Source organism: Alexandromys fortis, unplaced genomic scaffold, assembly GCF_014885135.2.
Source record: "Alexandromys fortis isolate MF-2015 unplaced genomic scaffold, M_Fortis_MF-2015_v1.1 scaffold_3, whole genome shotgun sequence".
Classification (NCBI taxonomy): domain Eukaryota; kingdom Metazoa; phylum Chordata; class Mammalia; order Rodentia; family Cricetidae; genus Alexandromys; species Alexandromys fortis.
In genome coordinates this window covers 29,909,809-29,929,825 of record NW_026067909.1, presented here as the reverse complement: position 1 = coordinate 29,929,825, position 20,017 = coordinate 29,909,809, and the positions used below count along the sequence as shown (strand labels likewise).

General features: G+C 45.6%; 1 long non-coding RNA gene across 1 annotated transcript; it reads right to left on the bottom strand.

Moving 5' to 3' along the window:
- Nucleotides 1-7,952: 7,952 nt before the first annotated feature.
- On the bottom strand, nucleotides 7,953-18,987 carry LOC126498926 (uncharacterized). Its single transcript, XR_007590922.1, has 4 exons — nucleotides 18,759-18,987; nucleotides 16,926-17,241; nucleotides 12,051-12,178; nucleotides 7,953-8,125 (listed from the first exon to the last, which is right to left on the bottom strand). It is a non-coding gene; the product is annotated as an uncharacterized lncRNA (long non-coding RNA).
- Nucleotides 18,988-20,017: the final 1,030 nt, after the last annotated feature.

The window sequence follows — 20,017 nt, the reverse complement described above, 5'->3', positions numbered from 1 at the left end:
ATGGAACGTGGGTACCATGCTTGGCGTTTTGGCATGAGCACTGAGAAATTAGGTTCAAGAACTTCAAGCTTGTTTGTATTTAAAACAGTACCATCTAGGGCATCAGAAAATGGGTGGGGCTGTTGCTGGAAACCTGTACACCCTACATAGTGTGTGCTGGAAAATCCTAACCCGTTCAGAAGGCTGTTTACAATGCATGTCAGAAGTCTGGCAAGCGATCATCATACCCCATTCATTGTTTTCCGGGGAATCTACTCTAAAGATAGAGTCCAAGTTTCAGAGGAAATGACATCATGGGTTTCCCTTTGGCATGATTTTTTTCTTTCTTATTAATTGAATTCTTTATTTACAAAACCATTAGACATGACATCAACAACAGTTCAGAATAAACTACCCACTCAACACCAAGCAGTTGGCTACTCCATGGAGTGCAGGCTAGAATGACAATCAAAATATTTCACAACCATGATGTTATCAGAAGTGACACCTCACCATCAACCTGAACCCCATAGGGATGGATGGGTACTGCCGGAACACCCGAGCGACAGTCATTTTTAACGATACTTTAGAAATCAACGGAAACGCTGCTGCTTGTGACACATAAACCTGTATTTGAATAGAGCAAAGAAAGAGGGTGTATATGCTAAATGCTAGCCATGGCTGTCTCTGAGCCCCGGAGTTGGAGTGCCTTTTCTTTCTTTGTTCTTTTCTTTTCCAACATTCTATAAACAGCCTTGCTTGTAATCAGGAAGAAATGCAGTGTTCTCCTGAGCACAGCCCCAAGGGCTTAGATGCCCACATGCGTCTGTCTCAGGACCTCCATGGAGCTCCATCTCTCAGTCCGAAGAGAGTGCGTATGAATCGATTTTTATGCTATTGGTGGAAGCATCTGGAAAAGGTTCTCCACGGCTAAAACGATCAAGATGCTGACTCCCTTCTGCATTTTATCCGATGCTGTTTCCCCATTGCTCTGTCAACGTTCAGAGTTTTGGAAATTATATTTAGGGATGCATATAACTTTTTCATTAAAAGTTTGTCAAAATAAATGTAGATTCAAAGACAGTTTTAAGAAATCCAGGGGCGAGAGCCTGGGCTCCGTTTGCTCAGTTTGTGCTGATGGTAACATCTTTTGAAGTTATGAAGAAAACAACCATACAGCCAGGTACCAACACTGTTTCTTCCCTTCACACGCAGATTTTCCTAGGAGGTACCTTTCATCCATGGGAAAAGAGCCTGGCAGAAGCAAATTAGATGAAAAGGGGTTTGCTGAGGCCTCCAGTCTCATGGAGAGGAGAGCATGGCAGCCAGGACACCATCCATGGTGGCAAGAGATGACTGTGAACTGTTGACAAACTTAGTGGGTCAGGAGGGAGAGCCTGAACCAGCTCACGACAACTCACTAGCCCTACCCTCATGGCCCTGGGTTGGTCAGCAAAGTCAATCCCATGTTCCCGAAGTCCCGTGTTCTCCCGAAACAGTGTCACCAGATGTTTGCAGAGGGACATTTCACATTCAAACCATGACGTCAGCTGCACTCACACGTCTGGGGGCTATGTTTAGCTCAACGTGACTTTACCACAGAAACAATTGCACATCCACAGCCAAAACCAAGACCAGAACGATTCCATTGCACGAGCATTCCTCGACCAACCTGTTTTCATCCTCAAATTACGAGCTGTTCCACCCCCCAGTCGCCAGCCTCTACTTCTCCCTACAGTTGGTTCGAATTTTGTATTGTACTTGCTAGCTTACAGTCCAGACTTGTCAAAGGAATGAGACCCTGACCTCTGGCCTCCTCAACTCTCCAATTACGGTCAAGGGAAGTCAGACGAGGGGAAGTGGGATTTTTTCCCCCTCCAGGTCTGCAAACCTCACTGTGGGAGAGAAGTTGATTGGTAAGGACATTCTTCCACACACCAGCTGGAGGAAAACAGTACTTTGGTTCAGGACAGGCTCCCAATCAGAGAAACAAGAGGAAATTTTCGTGGTTGTGTCCATTTGCAAAGCCTACTTCTACAAATTATCTGAAAGAACGAGTCACGTCTGCTGGGCCCTGACTCAGTTCCTTTGGATATCAAACTGACCGCTGATCAGCTTCAGTAGCCCCCGACATGAAAACAGAATTTTCTAGGAAAAAAGAAAAAGAAGGAAAATGGCTCATCAAGCTTTCCCTAACTGTCTACATATGGGTCCAGGCTGGGTGTGGGCTGCATGTGGGCTTGGTTACAGGCAGGGGCTCGATAACTGATGTAACCCAACCGCCACAACCCCAGAGTTACCAGGAGCTGACAGGCATGCAGCCTCTGGACTGAAAGATGGGACCATATTGAAAACTTTCCTGAGAAGCCAGTCATCAATGGACTGGATCAAACATGGCTACCCCTGAAGAGTGAGTGGGGGCACCGGCCACGGCAGTGACCTTTGCTCTCTAGTGATAAAGATTTTGCTACCTGTGGAGTTTCAGTTACCTCTACACATCTAGATTTCATGTGCACCCATCAAATGTGAGCCAGATAGTGTTGACCAATGGACCAATGTGAGATGGGCCATTCTAGAAATAGAATAGGATAGTTCCCAGCTGCCCAGATCTGAAATAATAACTGAGAAGCTATATTATTTACAATACTGTTTGGCCAATAGCTTAAGTGTATTTCTAGCTAGCTCTTACATCTTAAATTAACCAATTTCTGTTATTTTATATTTGATCACAAGGCTTGTAGCCTACCCACAAGGTTCCAGCTGGTGGCTCATGTCTTTCTCCTCTGGCAGCTACATGGCATCTCTCTGACTCCACCTACTCTCTCTACATCTCTGTTTGGATTTCCTGCCTGGCTTTACTCTGTTAAGCCATGGGCCAAAAGCAGCTTTATTCATTAACCAATAAAAGAAGGACTTCCCACACAAAATCTGTTTGATAACACCTCTACCTGTGATGCTCTCTCTCCATGCCTACAACTCCTGCTCCTGCACCCATGACCCCTCCCTGCCTGCACTTCCTGCTCCACCCATGACCCCCTCCACATCTTCACCTCTGCCTTTTTGTTGTGTGTTGTTTTCAGACGGGGTCTTGTGTTGCCTTTATTTCCCTTCAACTCCTGATCCTCCTGCCTCTGCCTTCCAAGTGCTAAGGATATGGGACACCATGCCCAGCCCCTGACACCAGAATTCACAGCCTCCTACTTTGTTTGTGACCACATCAGGGACCCCTGTGGGCTCCTGTGCCTCTTTTGTTCCCTTTAGAAAATTAACATGGAAGGAGGGAGTCAAAGGGGTCACCAACAGTGTTCCAAATAAAAGATAGAGAAAATCAGAGGAAAGAAATGTACTGTGCCCGGATGTTGGACTATAAGGGATCCATCACCTTCCCCTGCCTGATGCCACCACTTAGCTCAGCTACGGCACCTTTGACCTTGTTTGTAAGAACTCTTCTCCGAGCCTACAGCCATACAGACTCTGGGCCTCCGGGATGGGAAATTGGTCTTCAGACAGCTTATGGGTGTGGCTTAGTGGATTTGATTTGAGCTGTCTGTTATTGTGATCTAAGCAATCCTAGCTAATGCAAGAGGAGGTCCTGGCAGATTGAAATCAGCCTTCTATCTGAATGGAGGTGTTGAAAGGCCTTCTCCTGAGATTTCCAGGCCAGCCGTGCCACACGGCCTCTGAAGGAGGTGATGGTCCAGCACTTCCGGAGTTGGAATGCGCCCTGCGTAGGCACATGTCTTTAAGCACTTGGTTTGGAAAGGTTGTGGAACCTTCTGAAAGGAATGAGCCACAAGATGTCTTAGTTAGGCTCTCTATTGCTATGGAGAGACACCATGACCATGGGCACTCTTATAAAGGAAAACATTTAATTAAGGTGGCAGCTTACAGTTCAGAGGTTCCATCCATGGTCACCGTGGTGGGGAGCATGACAGCATGCAGGCAGACATGGTGCTGGCCACATTTTGATCAGAAGACAATGGGAACTGGACTGTGACTCTGAGTAGTATCCTGAGCATAGGAGACCTCAAAGCCCACTCCCCACAGGGACACATAGCCTTCAACAAGGTCGACCTCCCAATGATACCACTCCTCACGAGCTTATAGGGGCCAAATATATCCTAACTACCACACAAGGATAGGCCTGGTCTTTATAACCCAAACCTACTTCCTGTTCTATTTCTGGCTCCTTCTGGTCCTGCAGGCATGGTCCTCAACCATATGAGAGTGCAGTCCCTGGCAAAAACCAAATCCAACCCTTTCTGCCTTAAGTGATTCTTCTGAGAGCATTTTATCACGGCACGGGAAGAGGAAACCACACGAGCACCGGTCACCAGTCAGAGACGGCTGCCGGCTTTTCCTCTGCAGAGACAGGAGGGGTCACCTGGAACCCTAACAGAACGCTCCATGGGTCTTGAGTGTAGCCGACCTGAAGAATGATGCAGATACACAGTCCAACCTGAGCCAGGACACGCATTTCAACACCAGAGAATGGGCACTGAAACCTGTAGCACACCATGCCTGCCCGTCTGCGCCCTATGTGCTACCATACAGTTCGTGAACCAGGCAAGGGACTAGAGATTGAAACACACAAAGACACACAGACAGAGACATGGGTCATCCTTGATGCCAGAAGGCCCCCTTAATTGTGTCCAGGGGTATCTTATCTAGGGATCCTTAACTGATAGCCACGCCCCAGCCAAACCCACCAGAAACCACTCCCCTGCCATCAGGAACTCCTGAGGGTCTAGTGCTCAGAGCAACTGCAAGCATTACAAGTTGTTTACCAGAAATTCAGGATCTGAAGGGTTCACAGCTCCCAACAGAAACCAACTCACCCATTTAGGCAAAATATGGCTGTATTTGGCAAAACCAACAAGTCTTGGCAATTACTTCTATTTCAGTCAAGGAGCCCAACCTGAAACTAGAGCTGCTGAAGGGCTGCTCTGTCCATCCACCTCCTGGGCTTGTGTTTCCAGAGTCTCAAACACGGCTAAGTAGCAATGAAAACTCCAAATTCCCTCCTTTCAGAGATGCATTCCCATTCTAAACATCCTCAGACACAGACATGAGAGTCTATCAAAATAAAAGTGAAGGCTGGAAGCTGTACTCACCGAGTGTTCCCTACACACTGTGAGATCCCCTTCTCCTGCCCTCCGTCACCACTGACTCCAGGTTCCCTACACACCTGGCACCTCTATCTCCTGCCCTCCACACTTGCTCTTTTGTTTTGGGAGCCAGATTTTTACCCCAAAAAGATGAGATTGATGCCGATATCATGAACATTTACCTTCATGGTCAAGGAGATTAAAACATAAGCAGAAAGGGAGGACGGGCTCTCTCCTGTCCAGAGCAAGATTAGATGCAACTAAATCTCAGGGACATTAAAGTAATAAATCTTCTTTGGAGTGGGCAGCAAGCCAGTCACAGAGAAGTTCCCAGAACAGGCAACGGAGGGAGCAGAGGTCAGCAAAGGGCACAAATTTCTTCCCTTGCAGCAACAACAAAGGCCAACCCCCCTTTCCTTTACTGCTCATTCATCACTGGCCATAAATTCTGTTGCAAACCTATGTCCCTTGGTGACATTGCTTCCAAACTAAAGACAACACAAAGAAAAAACCACAGAGGTGAACAGAAGGGAAAAAAAACTCTGAGAATGAAAGTTTGGAGGGAAATACAGAAGACAATCTTTCCCGGAATGAATTTAAGGTGAGCAAGAGCACTAACTGCCTCGCTCGCAGTTTGTGTCTTTTATTTTCCTTCCAGGTGTTACCATAGCGGGAGGAAAATGTCTTCCTTATAATAAAACCCTGTCCCTTCATATCCTTTCTCCCCTCAAGAGCGGAAGTGAAATCAATTAAGGGAGGAAAGAAATAAACCAGCACCATTATATCCAATGCCATCCCCAAATAACACAGGAACTCGGCTCGGCTCGCCTAGGACTCTCGGAGTCTTTTCATAGATCCAACCAGCAGGAAACAAAGTGATGTCCAGTGCCAGCTCGGTCACGACAGGACCCTGCCTGGTGGTCCCATAGCTAGCTGCCCAACCGGGGGAAGCTGCTGTCTCTTGAGATCACCAGTATTAAACGATCCCAGAAGTGGACTCATTTGCCATATTATCAACTCTGACATCTGCTCAGACACTCCTTAATGCTTAGCAAAACAAAACACACGTAGACAAAGCATTGCTCCCTGCACAGGTATCCTGCAGCCAGACTATCATCTGTAGAATCATGACCCTTACATGTCTTGCTTCTGTCAGGGGAAAGATCTTGCTTAGGAATGAATAAAGAAGCAGCTAGGGCTTGCTGCTATGCAAGATTAAAGACGTTAAATTTTGTCTAAAGACAGTGAGAAACTCCCACCCCGTGACTCTAAGTCACATCATTTGACATTGGCTCTTGGGGGATAGTAATACAGGCATGCCGGAAATCTGATGTATCACGTCCCTTGACTGCTATTAAGAGATTAGATTCACATATATTCATTTTCGTGTCAGCTGGCTGTGTATTAGACCACAGTAAATTAATCTCTGGGCTTTGATACATGAGCCGCGTTCCTCTCCGATTTCTAGGAACTGAATTGGAATCAAATGCCGCACCAATGTGGCAGCGCTCCACTTCAAACTCTTCTCCAAGTTTTATTTTTCCAGAGCCAAGCACAAATATTTACTGCATCTGACAAAGTTCAAAGGACTCTGACCAGAGAGCCTCTGGTCAACAGCTTCGTTGACCTTCCTGGGTTTGCCTGTAGAAATCTACTCAGGCATTTGTGTTGGCCAGCCGAGCCTTTTACATAAGATTCCATCAGTCCATTTTACAAAACCTTGAACACAGGGGAACCATGTTCCCTGGTGTGTGTTGTCTTCCCAGAATACACTAGGCTCAGAATTTCACAATCTGAAAGCTTTCTCTTCAAAAAGGCAACTCAGGTGATTATTCCAGAGTTTCTTTTAAAAAAATAGAAAATTTTTTTTTTATTTTACATACCAATCCCAGTTCTCGGTCCCTTCCCTCCTCCCACTGTGTGCACCTTTTTCCTACCCCACCCCCAGAGACGGTAAGGCCTCCCAAGGGGAGTCAATAAAGTCTGTTATATCATGCTGAGACAGGACCAAGGTCCTCCCCTCTGTATCTAGGTTGAGGAAGGTATCCCTCCATAGGGACTGGGCTTCAAAAAGCCAGTTCACGCGCTGGGATTAAATCCCGATCCCACTGCCAGTGACCACACAGACTGTCCATGACCACAACTGTCACCCACATTTAGAGGGCCTCGTTCAGTCCTATGCTCTCACTAGCTTGGGTCAGCTGTTTCTATGGGTGTCTCCATCGTTGTCTTGACCCCTTTGCTCATATTATCACTCCTCCCTCTCTCAGACTGGACTCTGGGAACTTGGCCCAGTGCTTAGCTGTGAATCTCTGCATCTGCTTCCACCAGTTACTGGATGAAGGTTCTATGATGACAATTAAGATAATCATCAGTCTGATTACAGGGAAAGGCCAGTTCAGGCACCTTCTCCACTGTTGCTGAGAGTCTTAACTGGGGTCATCCTTGTGGAGTTAAAGCAATGCATGAGCACAGATTCTGGGGTCTAAGCATGTGTGCCTCTTGCCTTGGCTTCCAGCTTCCTGGACTCCCTAAATCACGTGGTCCTAAGCCCGTGGACTGTCCAGGTATCTGAGCAAAACTTGTTTCTTTCCTGCTCAAGTGGGCTGGGGAGTCTGAGAGGAGAATTTCTGCCAGGGAGACCTCAGGCCAAGCACAGGGTTATAATGAGCATTCTGGGCACTGGGTGATATTCTTGGGTCCCTGCCCTAGCCACGCCCACTCCCATAACCTCTGACCCTCCCATCGCCATCTTGGGACCCCTCTCTCTCTCTTTCTGCTTCCTTAGCGTGCGCACGCGTTTTCTCTGTCTCTCTCTTCTCTTATCTCTCCTCTCTCCTTTTATCTCTTTTCTCTGTCTTTCTTTCTCCCCCTTTCTTAATAAATACTTATGGCTATTTCCTGTGTTTACGTGTCTGTTACCTGCCGCCACCGTGGGCCAAGGAAGCGTGCCCTCCTGTAGCCGCTCTCCCATGGCAGGCTCCGCCAGCCCGCCCGGGGACCGTTTGCAGCGCTCTCATCGTTTTTTAAGAATAACACTGGGGACATAAAATCAACAAAGGGCAAATGTTAGACCATTCATCTTTGTGTACACACATATCCTTCTAGTACAGACCAGACCTCCAAAGCCAGTTCTATTGCTCATTAAAGAAAATAACAGTGAATTTAAAGAGAATCAGAGAATCAAGCACGCAGGCTCTGAGGGCATAGGTGAGCCCAGGAAAAAAACAGGTCATTTCTCTGAAACATGTTCACTGTATGTGGAGGGGAGCAAGTTGGTAGGAAGCACTTGGTTGGGTTAGAAAGAGAAACTCACTTAATTCAAGGCTCCTAGTCATCCTTAACTTTTCCCTCCCTTTCCCCCAGCCCCCTCTCTGACTCCTCTCTTTCCTTCTCTATGCCCCCTCCCTATTCCTCTACACAAAGTACTAGAAGGAAAATTCCAACCCAAGGTAATTGGTCTCATCAACAAAAACACAGACAATTAATAATCTCACAGCAGTAAATCCCAAAGAAGGGGGAAACACACACAATAACATCCCAACAATGAAAACTAAATTAACAGGAGATAGCAATCACTGGTCATTAATATCCCTTAATATAAATGGATTCAACTTGCCTATAAAAAGACACAGACTAACAGATTGGATATGAAAACAGAATCCATCCTTTTGCTGCATAAAAGAAACACACCTCAACCTCAAAGACAGACATCAACTCAGAGTAAAGGGTTGGGAAAAAATTTTACAAACAAATGGACCTAAGAAACAAACTGGTGCAGCTATCCTAATATCTAACAAAATAAGCTTCAAACTAAAATCAACCAAAAGAGACAAAGAAGTACATTTCACATTAGTCACAGAAAAAAAAATCTATCAAGAGGAAATCTCAATACTGCACATCTATGCCCTGAATTCAAGGGGGCCCTCATATGTAAAAGAAACATTTCTAAAGCTTAAATCACACATTGAACCCCACACACTAATAGTGGGAGACTTCAACACCCCACTCTCACCACTGGAAAGGTCAGTCAGACAGAAAGTTAACAGAGAAATAAGGGAACTAACAGATGTTACGACTCAAATGGACTTAACAGACATCTACAGGACATTCCATCTAACATAAAAGACTATACCTTCTTCTCAGCACCTCATGGAACCTTCTCAAAAATTGATCACATACTCACATACTAGGTAACAAAGCAAACCTCAACATATAAAATAATTTGAATAAACCCCATGTATCTATCTTATCAGATCACTGTGGCTTAAAATTAGAATTCAACAGCAACACTAATTTCAGAAAGCCCATAAACACATGAAAATTAAACAATTCTCACCTGAAGAATCAATGGGTCAAGGAGAAAATAAAGGGAGAAATTAAAGATGTTCTAAAATTCAATGAAAATGACCACACAACATACCCAAATTTATGGGACACAATGAAAGCAGTGTTAAGAAGAACGTTCATAGCACTAAATGCCTACATAAAGAAGCTAGAAAAACCCCACATGGGGGAGGGGGAGGGAAATGGGAGGAGTGGTGGGGAGGAGGCAGAAATCTTTAATAAATAAATAAATTAATAAATTAAAAAAAATAATTAGAAAAACCCCACACTAGGGAATTAATAGAACACTTGAAAACTTTAGAACAAAGAGAAACAAACTCGCCCAGGAGAACTAGATGGCAGGAAATAACCAAATTGAGAGCTGAAATCAACAAAATAGAAACAAAGAAAACAATACAAAGAAACAATGAGACAAAGAGTTGGTTCTTCTAGAAAATCAACAAAACAGACAAAACTTTATCCAAACTAACCAAAAGGCAGAGAGAGAGATAATACCCAAATTAACAAAATCAGAAATGAAAAGGGGGACATAACAACAGACATGGGGGAAATCCAACGAATCATTAGGCCATATTTTAAAAACCCTATACTCCACAAAATTGGAAAACTTAAAGGAAATGGACAACTTTCTGGATAAATATGACTTACCCAAATTAAATCAAGATCAGATAAGCAAATTAAATAGACCTATAACTGCTAAAGAAATAGAAACAATCACCAAAAGTCTCCCAACCCAAAAAAGCCCAGGACCAGAATCTAAAAGATTTTCAAAGAAGAACTAATACCAATACTCCTCAAATTGTTCCACACAATAGAAACAGAAGGAATATTGCCAAACTCTTTTTATGGGGCTACAATTACCCTGATGTCCAAACCACATAAAGACATTACTAAGAAAGAAAATTATAGCCTAATCTCACTCATGAACATTGATGCAAAAATAGTCAACAAAATATTGGAAAATCAAATTCAAGAAATCATCCACCATGATCAAGTAGGCTCATAAACACTTTCAGAAATGTGGCAGGATACAAGATTAACTCAAAAAAGTCAGTAGCCCTCCTTTACACAGGTGATAAACGGGTTGAGAAAGAAATCAGAGAAACATTGCCCTTCACAATAGCCACAAATAGCATAAAATATATCGAAGTAACTCTGACCAAACAAGTGGAAGACCTGTATGACAAGAACTTTAAGTCTTTGAAGAAAGAAATTGAAGAAGACACCAGAGAATGGAAAGATCTCCCATGCTCTTGGGTAGATAGAATTAACATAGTAAAAATGGCAGTCTTACCAAAAGCAATCTACAGATTTGATGCAATGCCCAGCAAAATTCTTCACAGACCTTGAAAAAACAGTACTCAACTTCTGTTTTTTTTTTTTTTTTTTTTTTTTTTAAAAAGCAAAAAACTATGGATAACCAAAACAATCCTGTACAATAAAGGAACTTCTGGAGGCATCACAATCCCTGACTTGAAACTCTACTACAGAGCTACAATACTGAAAACAGCCTGGTATTGGAATAAAAACAGACAAGAGGACCAATGGAACTGAATCGAAGACTCAGATATTAATCCACACACCTACAAACACCTGTTGTTGGAGAGGATGTAGGGTAAAGGGACCACTCCTACATTGCTGGTGGGAGTGCAAACTGGTACAGCCCCTTTGGATATCAATATGGTGATTTCTCAGAAAATTAGGAAACAACCTACCTCAAGACCCAGAAATACCTCTTTTGGATATATACCTAAAGGATGCTCAATCGTACCACAAGGACATGTGCTGAACTATGTTCATATCAGCATTGTTTGTCATAACCAGAACCAGCTCAAATGCACAGTAGCCTCAGTAGTTCTGAATAACCAGGGATGCTTGTGCTCCCGGGTGGAATTTCACCAAAGGATTTTAATTACTGAAACCCACACAGGCATTTCCCAAGGGGCAGTCCCGAGTATCATAAATAATTGCTATTATCATGATAATTTTCAACATGGAAAATGAAAAAGGCTACTTCTCAGACTGACTTCCCAGGTCAGCTTTAGGCTGACAGGGAACTCCTGCCCCTGCCCTCAGGACAATTAGTGCGCAGACTGTCACACCTGAGGTTTCCAAGATGGTTTCTGCAGGTTCCCCAAGGCAATGATGCAAACCACCTTAATTAAAACAATTGGAGTGCTTTATAGTGGGAGGTCGTGTAAGAAATGTAAGGCTATAAACCTCACACAGAGTCTGGCCACAGCAACTCAGAGTCGGCTGTGCAAAAAGAACAGTGACCAGCAAGAACTCCACCTTCAATCAGAACCCACCGGAAACAGACCCTGTTGGGACAGGAGTGCTCGGAGACTGCCTGCAGCTGTGTGCCGAAGTGTGCACCGTCATTAACCGTCCCCCTCCCCACCTGCCCTCCAGCCTCCTGCTCCTGCCCTTCAGAGCTGGGCCAGCTTTCTCTGGGGTATGTCCTGCGTCACTGCAGATAAATGCACCAGAGTGAAAGCTCCTGCCCACTACCTACTGCCATCTTATTGTAGCACAATCAATATAAACCCAGAGACAGAAATTGGCGTTTAAAACCTGAAGGTCAGAAAAGCAAAACAGCCAATTACTGGCTTTTACCTCTACTTCAGTCCGAAACGGCAATCCAGCCTCCAGGGATCTCAGAATAAGACTGTAAGCCGTCTCCTCCCGTCTTATATTCCTCTTTAATGCTGGGATTAAAGGCATGCACCACAACCGCCCAGTTTCTATGAAAAAAAAAAAAAAAAGAAAGAAACAATGTGACTGGAATTAAAGATGTGTGTCACCATTGTCTGGTCTGTAAGGCTGACCAGGGCGGCTGTTTTACTCTCTGATCCTCAAGCAAGATTTATTAAACTACAATGAAATGCCACTACATCTTATCACAATGAACTGCAAAATGATCCCAAGGAACCCTGCAGCATAAACTGGTGGCAGGAGGCACGGCACCTGCTTTCTGCATCTAACCAACAGTGATTAGATGTGATTTCTTGATAACCCGAGTTGGCCACGCTGGCTAAGACGGGCCCTCTATCCTTGAAGAGCTTGCAGTCCTGTCAATACTGAACCGTTTTCTGTTTTGAAAGCTGGGGTCCACCGCCCCCCAGCTTCTCTGGCATCATCCTGTCCTGCATTCATGAAGCCCTGAGATGGTCTCAGCTCCAAGTCCTGGACACATGTGCGAAGCTCCTGTTTCCAAAGAAAGCCACTTCCCGAGGTTCCAGGACACTGAGGAACCGGTGGAAGTCATGACTCGCCTCTCCCATCTAAGCTGCCAGCTCCAGCATAACCTGTGCACACCCCTTTCTTTCACTGACTGAGCTGTCTTAGAACTCATATTTTGATAGACAATGGTATCAAATATTTCATGTTCCTACTGAACTCTACTTGTTCTGCCGAGGGTAGAGGAACTGCTGAAATTATTGAGTTATGTTTGTAAACTTGGTATACTTATCCTCAGTTCTCTAATTTTTTTTATGTATTTTAAAGCTATATCATGGGGTGCCTACCTACTGAGGATTGGTACACACCTCCCTCTTTGTTCTCTATTTGGATAATTTCTGCTGGTCCACTTTCAAAGGCTTCATCTTTCCTTCAACAATATCTAAACTTCTAGTGAGTTTAGATACTAGCCGGACAATTAACCATCACAATAACCCAAACAATTTCCATTTCACACCTTGTATGTCTTATTTTAACCGCCCCTCTGTCTTTCAGCCAATGCCTTTACTCTGTAGCCCAGACATGCCTTGAACTTATAGCTGCTTCTGCCTCAGCCTCCTGACTTATTCCCAGCTCATCATGTTTTCTTTTTAACAGTAACAGCTGGAGCCTGATCTGTGCTCGCTCTCTCGCTCTGTGTGTGTGTGTGTGTGTGTGTGTGAGAGAGAGAGAGAGAGAGAGAGAGAGAGAGAGAGAGAGAGAGAGAGAGAGAGAGAGAGAGAAAGAGCCTTCTGTCTGTCTTTAGATGCATTAGTGTCTGCCCACTCGTTCCAACATTTCTGCCACAGGTATCTCATATGAACTGTCAAGGACTCACTCAAGAGGCTTGAGAGGACAAGAATTTTAGTATGTTGCCTAGAGATCATTCTCGGGATATTTTGGTGAAGAAAATGGCTGCCTTTTGCCTTTGTCAGAAGAGTCTGCCTGAGTCTAAAGTGAAGAGTTTTGGATTAATTCTGTTGGCAGAGGACATCTCAAAACAGCCTGGTGTAGACTCTGTTGTGTGGTTTTTAGTGGTTACTCTAATGAAGATTTATAATGAAAAGGAGCAAGCTGAGTAACGTCAATTACAAAATATAAATTTTGAGGAGAAAAAGAACACCAGAAGGGGGGATAGAGCTAAACCCTATGTTCAAGGAGACTGATTAAAAATGGAATATAGGGAGGGAGTGGTGACCTCCAGGCAAGATCCCATCCACTTATGATTCCAGCTCGGAAAAGGGAACTAAAGAAAAGCTTAGAGCCCGGTGTGGTGGGGCACACCTTTACTCCTAGCACTGGAAAGGCAGAGGCTGGTGGATGTCTGAGCTTGGGGCCAACCTGGTCTCTAGAGCAAGTTGCAGGACAGCTAAGCTTAGGCAGTGAAGAACAGAAGGCTGGTGTAGTCATTGAATTAGGGAGCTATATTCTATCCTCATAAGCAGCCGAACTTGGCAGCTTCTGGCTTCAGGGTTATGTATAGACAAAGTTATGAAATGAAGCCACTGATGCCAGGCTAAAAAGCCTTTGGGGGCCAGGAAGTGTGTGAAATGGGGTGGCTTGAAAGAAAATGACCCCCAAAGAGAGTGGCACTTTTAGGAGATGTGGCCTTGTTGGAGGAAGTGTGTCACTGTGGAGGTGGACTCTGAGGCCTCTTTTGCCCAAGCTCCCTGCAGGGTGACTTGCCGTCAGCTTCCTGTGGTCTGCAAGATGTAGGACTCTTGGTGATTTCTGCAGCACCACATCTGCCTGCAGGCTGCCATGTTCTCTGTCATAATAATAATGGACCGAACCTCTGAACTATAAGTGAGCTGCCGCAATTAAATGTTTTACTTTAAAGAGTTGATGTGGTCATGGTGTCTCCTCACAGTAATAAAAACCCACACTAAGACAGAGAGAACATATGAAGTTCTCACTGCTCCACACATGAGTTCATACCTGAGGATCTAAGGTCCCTAAAGCCAAAGCCAGACGTATCATTCATGAGAAACTCCAAGCTGGATTTGTTTCAGCTCTGGAAGAGCTGCCTTCCAGAGTCCTACATGCATAGAGTCTGCCCTGACAATACCCTAGGAAATCCATCATTCCCCAGGACTCCAGAGATGGCCTTAGCTCTGGTGGACCTAGTAAGGGGATCACAAGTGTGACAATCACCCAGAGTGTCACTGACAGGCTTCTAGCTCCCTGCAAGGTTCCTGACTTAAAGGACTGAGGATTTCTCAGGTCCCAGGGTGCTCATACCAGGGCCCTACCTTTGATTACTACTCAGAGGAGAATTTTAGAGTAGGAGAATTCAACAGCCTCTCCTCTTCTTTTGCCAGACTCACCCTGGCCTCAGGTGTAGCACCTGCACTATGGAATGGTATGAAAGCCGGGAACAAAGCTGGAGACTTAAAAACCCACACAGAGAGACAGAGACACAGGGACACGGGTCATACTTGATACAAGAGTGCCAAGAACACCCCCTTTATTGTCAGCTTATATAGGGCTCTGGCCACGCCCCAGCTCTTGGGATCTTTCAGCTGCAGACTAATCAGAACCCACTCCCCTGCCATCAGGGTCTTCTGCTCAGAGCAGCTGCAGCCTGCTCAGAGCAGAGAAAAAAATGAATTATTTACAAGAAACTCAGGGTCTGGTGGTCCGTAGTCCTCAACACTCAGGGTTTGCCCAACTCCTTCAACTCAGGATTACTAACTTGGTGTCCTGAAACCCACTCTAAGCCCCATACAGATGCTTTTTCCGAGGAAGCCTTCTTGACACCCCAAACTCAAGATGGAATCCTCTTCTGTGCTCGCCTAAACGTCTCTCCTCTCTCAGGCCTGCAAAGATGCTGCAAGCATGTGACCAGCTCCTGGTGTCGAATGTGAGGTGCCACATGGAGTGTCCCACAAGCCTGCACGGGGTTTGGGAAAGCAACCAGGATGGGGTGAGGTCAGGCTTCTGAAGAGGCTGCTTCAGGGGCTCTGAATATCATGGTTTCGGATGAGGAGTCTGCTTCCGGCCTCAGCAGAGGGCTACTATGAGCCAGAACCCGAAGCTTCTGAATATCATGGCAGTGTGTATGGGTTGCTGGAAGAGGAGCATAGTGACCTCACCTCTTCAGTCATGTGTCCCAGTCAGATGGTTGCCAAGAGACCAAAGACCATCTCTACCTGTGGGCACCTCCCACCCAACACAGTGAGAAAGACAAAGAGACAGAGAGACACACAAAGACAGAGAGATCCACACAGAGAGACAGAGAGGCACACATACACAGAGGGAGAGAGGGGGAGAGAGACTCCGTCTCTAGCCCAGGTCATCCCCTTGCATTTGGCTCATTCAGTACCATCTTACAACTCAGTTCAGGGACCAGATCATCTTTCATGACCTTGTTTACTACAAAAACTGTTTGTGCCAAATTCCAAACAGCAGATTTAACCTTGAACCATGAACAAAAGTCATTTGTGTTTTGGGGCCAGCTGGGGGCAGAGCCCTGGCCTGAGCCTGAGGGAAACAACCCCCCGTCCTTGTCAGCAGTGACGGGAACTGCACCTTCCTAAACGAGGAAGGCACAAGAATTGCTACATTTAAGACCTTAACGGTGGTGTTTCTTTTGTGGAGACAACATCCACGTGTACATTAGTGATGATGTTTAGTAACCGTTCTGGGCATCTAAGAGAAGGGCAGAGTTCTCCAGACAATTGAGGTATGAAGGCTTTAAACTGTGCGGTGTGGTTCAAAGCCCAATGCTCCAATAGGATGGTGTTCTCATTAATAGGACGCGGTGTCATGTCTTTTTTTAGCTCGGGAACCGGAATGCTCTCAACATCACATGACCCAAGTGTGACACAGGTGGCCAGAAATTAGGGCAGGTTTTGTTTTTCTCTCCTGGGGTGCAAAGTACTCGGTTTGTTGGAGAAAAATCAGAGCGCCACCTACTCCTCTTTTCCCTGACTCTGGGGTGTATTTTTTATTGGATAGATACAGGTTGCTGTGGGCTTGAAAGGCCCTTCAAGTTTAAGCAGGTGGTGAGGTCTTTCCCGGACCTGTCTGACTGTGAAGTTTAACAATGCAAATCTGGGGTTGGGAATTTAGCTCACTGTAAAGCGCTTGCCCGAGAAGGGCACAGCCCTGGGTTAGCAATGATACAAACCGGCTGCTTAGTGTTTTCTGCTTCCCTGTAACAAACTTCCCACAACTTGGTAAGCCACTGAAAGTCTTTAAGGTTCTGCAAGTCATGCGGGGCTCACTGAATAAAACCAAGACTCATCAGGGTGGGGTCCAATCCCATACCTTCCCAGTTTCTGGAAGCTGTGGGTCCTCGGCTCTGTGGCTCTTTCCTCCATCCTCAAGGCTCATGTTCTTCCCCGTGTGAAGCTGTGTTTGGCGGGTGCGAAAGGGTCTCACGAGGCAGCTTTGGACCACCTGGATCGATTGCTTGGCATTCTCCTCACCCCAGGTGTCCACTTCCCTCTGCCATACTAGAAGCAATGCAAGGCTTAGAGTGTGGACATCGTGGAGGTCATGATCACTATTAGGGTTTTTACCATTTCAAGTTCACATGTGTTTTGAATTTTAAGGTAAAGGTCACATTCTCTGAGTTTCCATCCTGTGGGAGGGAAAAATAGACATATAATTCCACTCTTGTTGTATTTTTCACATGAAGGGTTAGAAGATGTTTTATTCAGGGACTCTTGGAGTACTAGGATGTCCTGAGACAGAGTCCAAGATCTGTACAGAAGGGTGCTCCCACACTGTCTTTCTGTGGTCACTCTGTTCCCCAGGCCCTCTGTGCTGACTCGGCTTGGGGAATATTATTTTCAGGTGTGTGACTTTTGTTTATGCTACATTTGTTTAACTCTGTGAAGCTGTGTTACCGTGCCTGTCTAAAACACCTGATGGGCTGATAAAGAGATGAGTGGCCAATAGTGAGGCAGAAGGAAGGATAGGCGGGGCTGGCAGACAGAGAAATCAAAGGAAAAACTAGGAAGAAGGGGAGCAAGAGAACAAGGAGAGGAGGACATCAGGGGTCAGCCACCTAGCTACACAACAAGCCACGAAGAAAGAAGAAAGGTATACAGAAAGAGAGAAAGAACAAAGTCTAGAGGCAAAAGGTAGTTGAGATAATTTAAGAAAACCTGGCAAGAAACAAGCCAAGCTAAGGCCAGGACCTGATAACTAAGAATAAGCCTCTGTGTGTGATTTATTTCAGAGCTGGGTGGTTGGCCCCTCAAAGAGCCAAAAAGAGTAAAATATGGCACAGCAGACACATTTGACTCTTGTGTATAAGATCCCTCCGCTTTGCTTTGCTGATGCCCAGAAAGTGGCTTCTAAGGAACAGCAGGTGGTCCTGCCCAGCCCAGGCCTGACTCCACCTCCACCGTCTCCATGACTTTCCCTGTTAACAGCGGTACCTTGTCCTTCCTGACTTTTAGCACATGCCACGGAGAACATGTTCATTCCTGGCCTGTGCTTTCTTAATACATCCTAAAGTCCTTCCAGCCTGACTTAATGCATCCTCCTTAGACTTCTGCACATGGAGGTATCTCTAACGTTTGCAGCCCTGGGTTTGGCCTGTGATGTCACACAGAGACCTCGATGTCAGCTTCTTTTCTCCTATAAAATAAACTCTCACAGTAAGTTGGCCAAATCTTTCCATCCTGGCTTGGAAATGTCTTCCAAGCCCAACCTTTGTTTTCCTAAAGAGATCTGGTGACACAGAGATGTAAGTAGAAGAAGCCAAGCCTCCTTCTCTCTAGACAACGCGGGGCATGCCTAACCTACAGCTCATGGGCCACAGGCAGACCAGGAGAGCCATGACTGCAGCCCGACACATTTGTGAATGCTAGCGCCATCATGTCCTAATGTCCAAAGGTTGGACACCCTCCAAAGGCTCCAGGACAGAGAGTAGACCTTTGTGGTGGACACAGCAGCTCGATGCCATGTATTCTCCATCTATGTAGGTGGAATCCTGCCACCATCAGAAGGCCACTTGAACTTCTGCGGCATTTTTATGTGTACAAGGCACTGGTATGACGCAGGGGGCTGGGGGAGTCAATTGTAACTGCTCTAGAAACATGGGATGCCCCAGTGTCACCATGAGACCCCTGGAGCCATCATACCTACCTTTGGATTGAGTGGCTAAGTACCCCTCTGCTGCTGAGAGAGCTGAAATCCTCGGCCTTTGTAAGCTCTGCATTCCCATAGCCTCTCGACATCAGCCATTTCCTATTATTTTCTGAGCGAGACATTGTACCTCACTTCCTCCAAATGTGAGATGATCCCATCAAAATTAGTCTTCTCCTGAGATGAGCCCCCTGGATGGTTATCCAATATCAGCCTGAAAGCATGTAGATACATACATGGGGGGAGGGGTAACAATAATAACCAAAGAAAAGACACTGGGTGTGGCCTCTTTTTTTCTTTTTTTTTTTTTTCTACTTTTACTTCTGGATCAAGTTCAGACCCCCACTCTATTGCTTTGATTTTTTTTTCTTTAGCTCTTTCTTTCCTCTCTTTTCCTTTGCCTTCCTCCCTTTTCTTCCTCCCTTTTCTTCCTCCCCTCTTCCGTCCTTCCCTTCCTCCCTTTCCTTTCCTCCCTCCATCTCTTCTTTCCCTCCTTCCCTTTTTTTTATCTTCTACTGACCCTTTGGATTGAACCCAGGGCTTCAGCCTTGCTGCGTGCTAGGCAGTCTTTCTACTGCTGAGTTCTCTCCAGACCGGCTGGCTCTCTCTTACACTCGGGTCATGCTTTAGCTTAGACCACTGTTTCCCATCAGGTGAGATTATCTGTGTGTGAGTTCTTACATATTGTCTGCACAGATGGAAACAGAGTCGGAATGAGTGCAAAGGTGTTCAACATTGGCCTAACACATTGTAAGATGTCTGCATAACAGAGGATTCCAGGGTTGTCTCAGCCTGTTCAGGCTCCCATAACAAAATAGTCTGTGCAATTTATGGACACAGAAGCCTATTTCCCACAGCCCCTGAAGCTGGCAGAAGATCAAGGTGCTTGCAGGATGGGATCCAGTGACTCTGCCTTCTGGTTCTGAGATCAAATGTTCTCACTGCAATCTCACAGAGTAGAAAGAGAAGGGAGTGCTCTGAGGACCTTAACCCCACACCTTGGATGACCTTATCGCCTCTGAAAAGCCCGGCTTCCTGTTACCCCTGGCTCGCAGGTTGTGGATTTTGGCACGTGAGTTTTAGAGAGACTCACAGATCAGACCTTAGCAAAGTTTAAATTCACTCTCCCAGAACATGGATAAGCAGCTTCCTACATCAGGGCCCACATGTTTGCTGGGGTGAGATTCTCTTCCTACAGACTTTTACCTCTGTCTTCCTCCTGGGTCTCTGCTGAGTGAGAAGCCCTAACCTTGCTTCCC